The sequence below is a fragment of the Thalassophryne amazonica genome, chromosome 12, assembly GCF_902500255.1.
Source record: "Thalassophryne amazonica chromosome 12, fThaAma1.1, whole genome shotgun sequence".
Lineage (NCBI taxonomy): Eukaryota > Metazoa > Chordata > Actinopteri > Batrachoidiformes > Batrachoididae > Thalassophryne > Thalassophryne amazonica.
Window position 1 is genome coordinate 47,138,048 of NC_047114.1, and position 6,997 is coordinate 47,145,044.

A 6,997-nucleotide genomic window follows, 5' to 3' on the forward strand; every position below is an offset into this window, starting at 1 on the left:
ACTAAACCATCATCTCCCCATGACTGCTGTGACAACAGTCCACACAAACCAATCTGAGTTTGTCTGAGTAGTGTGAACAAAGCAAAAACAGACCGTTTTTGCAATATTAAACTTGATTTATTTGTTGTCCTAATTCGGATGCACGTATAGGTCCGTATACATACAAAGTATTACCAAATTTTGAAATAAAGAAACATATGAAAAGCATCAGAGGACAACATTACTTTACTTATCAATATATGCAATATGTGCATTAGATAATCCATCTCGGCTTCTTGTTTGGGACATACATACATCTTCAACCGCTTATCCGGGAAAGGGTCGCAGGGGCAACAGCTCCAGCAGGCAACCCCAAATTCCCTTTCTCGGGCCACATTAACCACCTTTAACTGGGGGATCCCAAGGCATTCCCAGGTCCATGTGGAGACATAATCTCTCCAAGTAGTCCTGGGTCTTCCTCAGGGTCTCCTCCCAGCTGGATGTGCCTGGAACACCTCCCTAGGGAGGCCCCCAGGAGACATCTTTACCGGATGCGCAAACCACCTCTGCTGGCTCCTTTCAATGTGAAGTCACCTGCACTATCTGTTTGGGCTTACTGCATCTGTCTAAAGTCCTCCCCAACCCTCTGATCCAACACACCACCAGATGGTGATTGGTTGACAGCTCTACCCCTCTCTTCACCTGAGTGTCCAGAACATGTGGCCTCAGCTCAGATGATACGATCACAAAATCAATCATTGACCTTCGGCCTAGGGTGCTCTGGTACCATGTACACTTATGAGCATCCTCGTGTTTGAACATGGTGTTTGTTATGGACAATCCATGGCTATCACAGCAGTCCAATAACAAACGACCGCTCGGGGTTTAGATCAGGGAGGCCGTTCCTCCCAATCATGACTCTCCAGGTGTCTCTGCCATTGCCCAAAACAATGGAGCCCCCCCACTGGAGCCCCATGCAGGACACCAGGCAGGGACTCCAAGAAGGCCAAATACTTCGAACTGTTGTTTGGTGCATACACACAGAGTTTTCCGTCCCGCAACCCAAAGGCACAGGGAGGTGACTCTCTCATCTCCCGGTTTAAACTCCAATGTAGCAGAGCTCAGCCGAGGACTCATGAGTATTCCCACATCTGGCCAGCTTTTCACATTCTGTGCAACTCCAGGAAAAGAATAAGGTCCAACCCCTATCAAGGAGAGTAGTTCCGGAGCCGAGGCTGTGCATGGAGGCGAGGCCCACTACAGCTACCTGGTAGTGCTCCAGCTCCCGTACAAGCTCCAGCTTCTTCCCTCACGGCAAAGTGATGTTCCACGCACCACAGAACTAGCCTCTGCTGCCCAGGTCTAGTTCGAAGCCTTCGACTTTCACTGCCAATCATGGGAAAGCGCACCCGACTCCTGTGGTTCCCCCTGCAGGTGTTGAGCCCACAGGGCGGAGATGGAAATTCCATATTGCCTTTTCAGCATGTGCCTGGCCGGGATCCACAGCGAGCCCCGCCACCAAGCGCTTGCTGACGGGCCCTCTGTCCATGCCTGGCTCCAGATGGGGGCCCCGGGCCTCATCTGGGTCGGGTCACGTTTTTTCCTGCCTTGTTTTTCATGGATTCTTTGTGAACCATTCTTTGTCTGGCCCTCGCCTGAGACCAATCTGACATGGCAGACCCTACCAGGGACATGCAAGCCTCTCCACCACGATAAGGTGATGGCTCCTGGAGGGGCTTCTTGGTTGGTGATATCTTAAGCTTTGACAAAACTACTCCAAAATCCAATGACCTCTAGATATCAATACAATATTCCCACTCCGCCTGAAGGAAATTCGTCCAGCCATTTTTCTTAAGTTATCTTGTCCACAAACACACGCCAGTGAAAATAATACCCTGCTGTTGCCGCTTCACCAACATGCAACAAATGTAGTGACAACTTAAGACTAGCGTGACACAAACCAAACTGAGCTAACCATGCTGATGCTCTGTCACATGTAGACTTTAAGTCTGTATGATGAATTCTAATTTACGCTGAAATGTAATGCTTTTACATCTTCTTTTTAGAGTGTTCCATATCTGATTGTACAGCAGGTACCTGAGTGGATAAGGAGCTAGCTTGCCAATATGTAGACCTGCGTTCGAAACCCGCCCATGGTACCTTTCTGTATTGTTGGACAAGACATGCAATCTAAATTGTCTCAGTCTAACCAGCTGTAAATGGGTACCAGTCTTGGTTGGGGAAGTGACTGGCATCCTGTCCAGGGGGAATCATTGACTCTCATCTACTTTCATGCCACACAATCTGAAGATAAGCAGTAGCACAAAAAGGCCTCAGGGCATATAGAGGACCTACTTCATATCAGATACCTGTGTTCATATGGCTTTGACATGAAAATCCCCAGATGTAAAGGCGTGTGTTTACGCAAGCGCAGATTTCAGAGATGTATGTAAACTTTGCAATGGATAAAAAAGACAAATGCTTCGACGTGGCATTTCTTTTCACATCATCTTTAAAGGTGCTATAAACAATTTAGTGCCAGTACAGGCCTCACTAGTGCCAGGATCTTAGACCAAATGACAGGTTTCACTTCAGCCACTCCTCTGTGCTTCCTCCTACCTGTTCTGCATCGAGAATAAGGAATGTCAGCTGGAACCTTTCCACAGCTTGAATGCCTCTCCATTGTTGATACTAGTCCACCCAAGTTTTTGGTCTTGTTTTATCTTCTGAGTGTGGGTTTTTTGGGTGAACGTTTTTCTGGAAAGTTACTACCCTCTGAAATCATGAATGCACAGCCTTATGTGTGTGAAATGTGGGTAGGGGTAATGGTATTACAGGTCGGGAGTCCTGTGCAAATTTAGCATATATGCAACCATAGCTGCTATGAACACAAGAAACAGAAAGCTTAGCACACAGAGGGAGTGATGTTTCATTCTCTGCGCAGGATTTTATTACACCACTAAATCTTTACCTAGAAAATAGCTGTTGGCTGCTATATTCATGTTTAAAAAGCCATTTATAGCACCTTTAAATGTCCACATCGGCTTAATCCTGTTTTCAGATGAAAAAGAATTAGAAGCCTACACTTCTTGCTCCTTTGGTGTGTGCAGCAGTGATCGATGCTACCGCCACCTACAGGAAAGTGCCTCTGAGGGCTCAGAATGACAGGAAAATTCCAGTCTATACATTTAGACCATAGTTGCACATACAGATAATCCACGATTAATTTCCACATATGCACGTAGCCCAAATCAGATATGTGAATGTCTGTGTCAAGCAGGTTGCCATTTCATGTGTGGGTTTTTGTATTTTCATTGTATTCATGTTTGGGTTTTTCTTTATGTTCAGGTTTTGTCTGCTTTGTATTTTTCTGACTGCACACTGTGTGTTTCGGGTTGGGTCTGGGTGTGTCTTGTCCCTTTCGCTTGCCACGCCCTCTTCCTGGTTGTTTTCCCACACCTCTCATTTTCCCCTAATCACACTTGTGATTTAAGCCCTCTGTTTTCTCTCCTATCTTTGCCAGTTAGTTGTTCCTCGTGTCTTCATTCCAGCTTTTGTCACAGATCTTGATCTTGTTTTTGCTTTGCCATGTTCTTGAACCTTTTGCCTGTTTTTTGACCTTGCTTTAATCTCACGATTTGGATACCGTTGCTGTTTTTTGGCTTGTCTACCTGTGTACCAACCTTTGCCTGGTTCTTCAGTAAATCCATTTTTTCCCACTCTACACCTCTGTGCGAGTCTCACATTTGTGTCTAAGTTCCTGACACTCTCATTCAATGTACATTTTTACCATTTCACAATACATATCTCATATATTCCACATGTGGGCATAACATTCAAATGAAGTCATTTGTACATAGTAGTGTAGATGTAGCTTTGCTGACAAGATAGAAACATTTGATCTGGCATAAATGCAACACAACTGTTTATGGTCATCCTCATAATAAGATGATAAACTACTACATTTTACTACCGACACACGCTTACACACACACACATATATATATATATATATATATGCTTGGGGAGTAACGGAATACATGTAACAGCGTTACGTAATTAGGATACAAAAAAAGGTAACTGTATTCGGCTACAGTTACAGAAAAAAAGACGTATTCAGATTACAGGTATATTTAGTAAAAATGGGGATTACTTCGCAGGATTACAATTTTAATGCATTTTATGATATTATCTGTATATAATATTTTTTTTCTTTGAAACGAAAACATCCCTTCATGGACAGCGAAATGACGTCTCCTAACCGGGCAAAATATTGATGAAGTACCTGGATGTTAATGCATTTTCAATGGTGATCCGCGACTGGACACACTTAGAAAAATGCTTGCAAAATACGTGTTAAAATGCCATTTTGACCTGGATATTGAGCCAGTAAAATTAAATCACATTATGTCAGGAAAGTATTAAACTTACTCGGACACATACACATTCCCAAATATTAGTGTTGAAAGTTACACGGATCTGCGCTGTTCCAGCTGCTGAGCTGAGGCGTCCTGCTGCAGCAGCTGTTCAGCGCAGCTCCTAAAACCATTACAATACATTTATATACATATTATATTTTTACACAATTATCCTTTATTGACCGAGTTTCATTCATGAAGTCAGTTGTGTGGGTACACATCTCTATGTGTGGGTGAGTTAATGGTCCGTGACATCGGGCGACACAGGTACGGCAGGAGACATATAGCTGTTTATCATCCGAATATCACGGACAAAGAGACAAGAATAACCAAAACCACTTACTTATGGAAGGAAATATTGTCTCCCTTGTTCCTCCGTTTGTGGCTTTGCCAACATGTGCAGCTTTCCGGCATATTCTACCTGTTTCTTGAACTTCTATGCACGCAAATCACTAACTTTCCCGGAATTAAAATGATGACCACGCCTCCTTACTGACAGTATTTACTTAATGGTTTTCATTATGCTGTTGTTCTTATTTTGAAAGTTCAATAAGTGGACTGATATGTTAAACATGGTGCGAATTTACTGAACAAGTAGTAGACTTTTTTGTATATTGTTCTGCAAGCCACTTTTAATTACAAATTCATCCGCACACGCCTGAGTTTTCATTATCCTTCACTTGTTTGGCATTTTTTGTTGAAAATTTAGCAGGTGAACACTGGGTGTGTTTAAAACAATATTGTGGGTGCTCTTAATTCATAATGTGAAGTAAAACTGAGCATGCCATGTAAAAGAAACAGTTTTATTTTTGCTTAATAAACTGTACTATGTGGTCAAGACTATTTATATTTAGTTTCTTTTGTCTGTATTAGCATATTTGATATTGAAGTAATCCAGAAGTAATTGAAAGTAATCAAATTACATTACTTTAATATTATGGTACTTGGATTACGTTACTGATTACATTTTTCAACAGGTAGCTAGTAACTGTATCGGAATACATTTTTAAAGTAACCCTCCCAACCCTGTATATATATATATGCGAGAGAATGAATCCTGAATTTAGCAAGTTAAGCTAGCATGACGTGAACCACACTGAGCTAACCCTGCTGATGCTCTGAAGCTTGCTTTGTATGACTGTCGAGTTCAGAGCTAGCTAGCATGTCAGTGTGTTTGCGCTGAACGTTACAGCTCAAAATAAACACATTACCTCTTAAATGAACAAAAACTCTCCAATAAGCAAAAGTAATACAGTTCAACAGACCCCAACGAAAGACACAAAGCACGTATGCTGGCTGGGAACCTTCAGCTGCTGTCCAAAAGTGTCAATTACACCGCAGTAATCAGGCAAAATCCGGTAAAATATTTCAGAATAAAATACTTATATAGTCAAAGATAAAATTGTATTTTAAACAGGATTTCATTTAAAATCTGAAAACAAAATTCAGAAAGATCATAATAATTGCTAGTTACATAATCTTGAAGGAATATCCGACTGAAGGTCTGTGTACCTTATGGCGAACGAGACGATAGACCTTTACTTTGAATGTAGCATTAGCTTGTTCCTGTTATTCGGGTTCAAAGTACCTCCTTGACTGGTTGACTTGCCGTTACCGACGTCTTCCGCAATTTACTGTCCAACTCCTACTGTGCGTGGCCTCCGCCCATAGAGTGTGCATATGACTCCGCCCCTTCTCCGCCAGGCGTTTCCTTCAGGTGAATGACAGGTTGGTGTGGCATCAGGCAGCACTGCATCACTGAGGAATGAGTGTGTCTGTTTGTTCCTCTTCTCCTCCCAGGATTCCCACAACACTTGGTATGTGGATGAAGAATTATAATAGCACTCAAAAGGGTTTGCTTTGGAAAAGGTCCAGATCATTGGGGTCAAAGGTGAAAATTTAGATTCCCCAGCCCCCCCTCCAATATCCACCAAACTTGCCCCAGGCAATGTCAAATTTACCAAAGGTCAATGACTTGTGTCAAGGTCATGTCTACCTGTTTGTTGGCCTACAACACCCAGGTACATTTGCTAATTAATTTCTACTAAACTTGGTATATCAGTGAAGAAACCATACAACAAAGAAAGAAGCCTGATTTTTTAAATTTATTTAATGCAAAAAATAAAAATTTAAAGCTCAAGAGTGCACAAAGATTTTCAGTTTTGTATTTCAGTGACTGATCTGTCATCATCACATTCACTGACATACTCATGCATTCTGTTTCACTTGGACTCCAATCCTCACCTCCTGCTTCAACCATCCATCATTGTGAGTACTACACTGTATATACGGCTGCAACATTTCTGTCCCTGCATTTTGGTCCCGTTTTTTGCCACCAAACCAGCATGGACTCTCTGAAGATGTGCTGTGGTATCTGGCAGCAAGATGCATGCAGCAGATCCTTCTGCTGGTTTGGACCACATGAGCCGTCTTTGCTCCCCTTGCACATCAGTGAGCCTTGGTGCTATCACCAGGTCTCTTGTTTTAATTCCTTGTCCTACTCTGGCTGATTGGTGTATTTACTTCTAATGTCCACCACTTACAGGTGACCCCACAAATTCTTAGGATGTCCAACCAAATTAAATGTATTTAATTTGGTT

At 42.4% G+C, this 6,997-nt stretch overlaps 1 protein-coding gene across 2 annotated transcripts in view; it reads right to left on the reverse strand.

The window, feature by feature from the left end:
* Window positions 1-5,742, reverse strand: part of ap1g2 (adaptor related protein complex 1 subunit gamma 2) — a 64,355-nt gene extending 58,613 nt beyond the window's left edge. For both annotated transcript variants that reach the window (XM_034182708.1, XM_034182707.1), the window contains exon 1: window positions 5,609-5,742. The gene's annotated coding sequence lies outside the window, so the exon portion shown is untranslated. The remainder of the gene's footprint in view (window positions 1-5,608) is intronic.
* Between the last annotated feature and the right edge of the window lie 1,255 nt (window positions 5,743-6,997).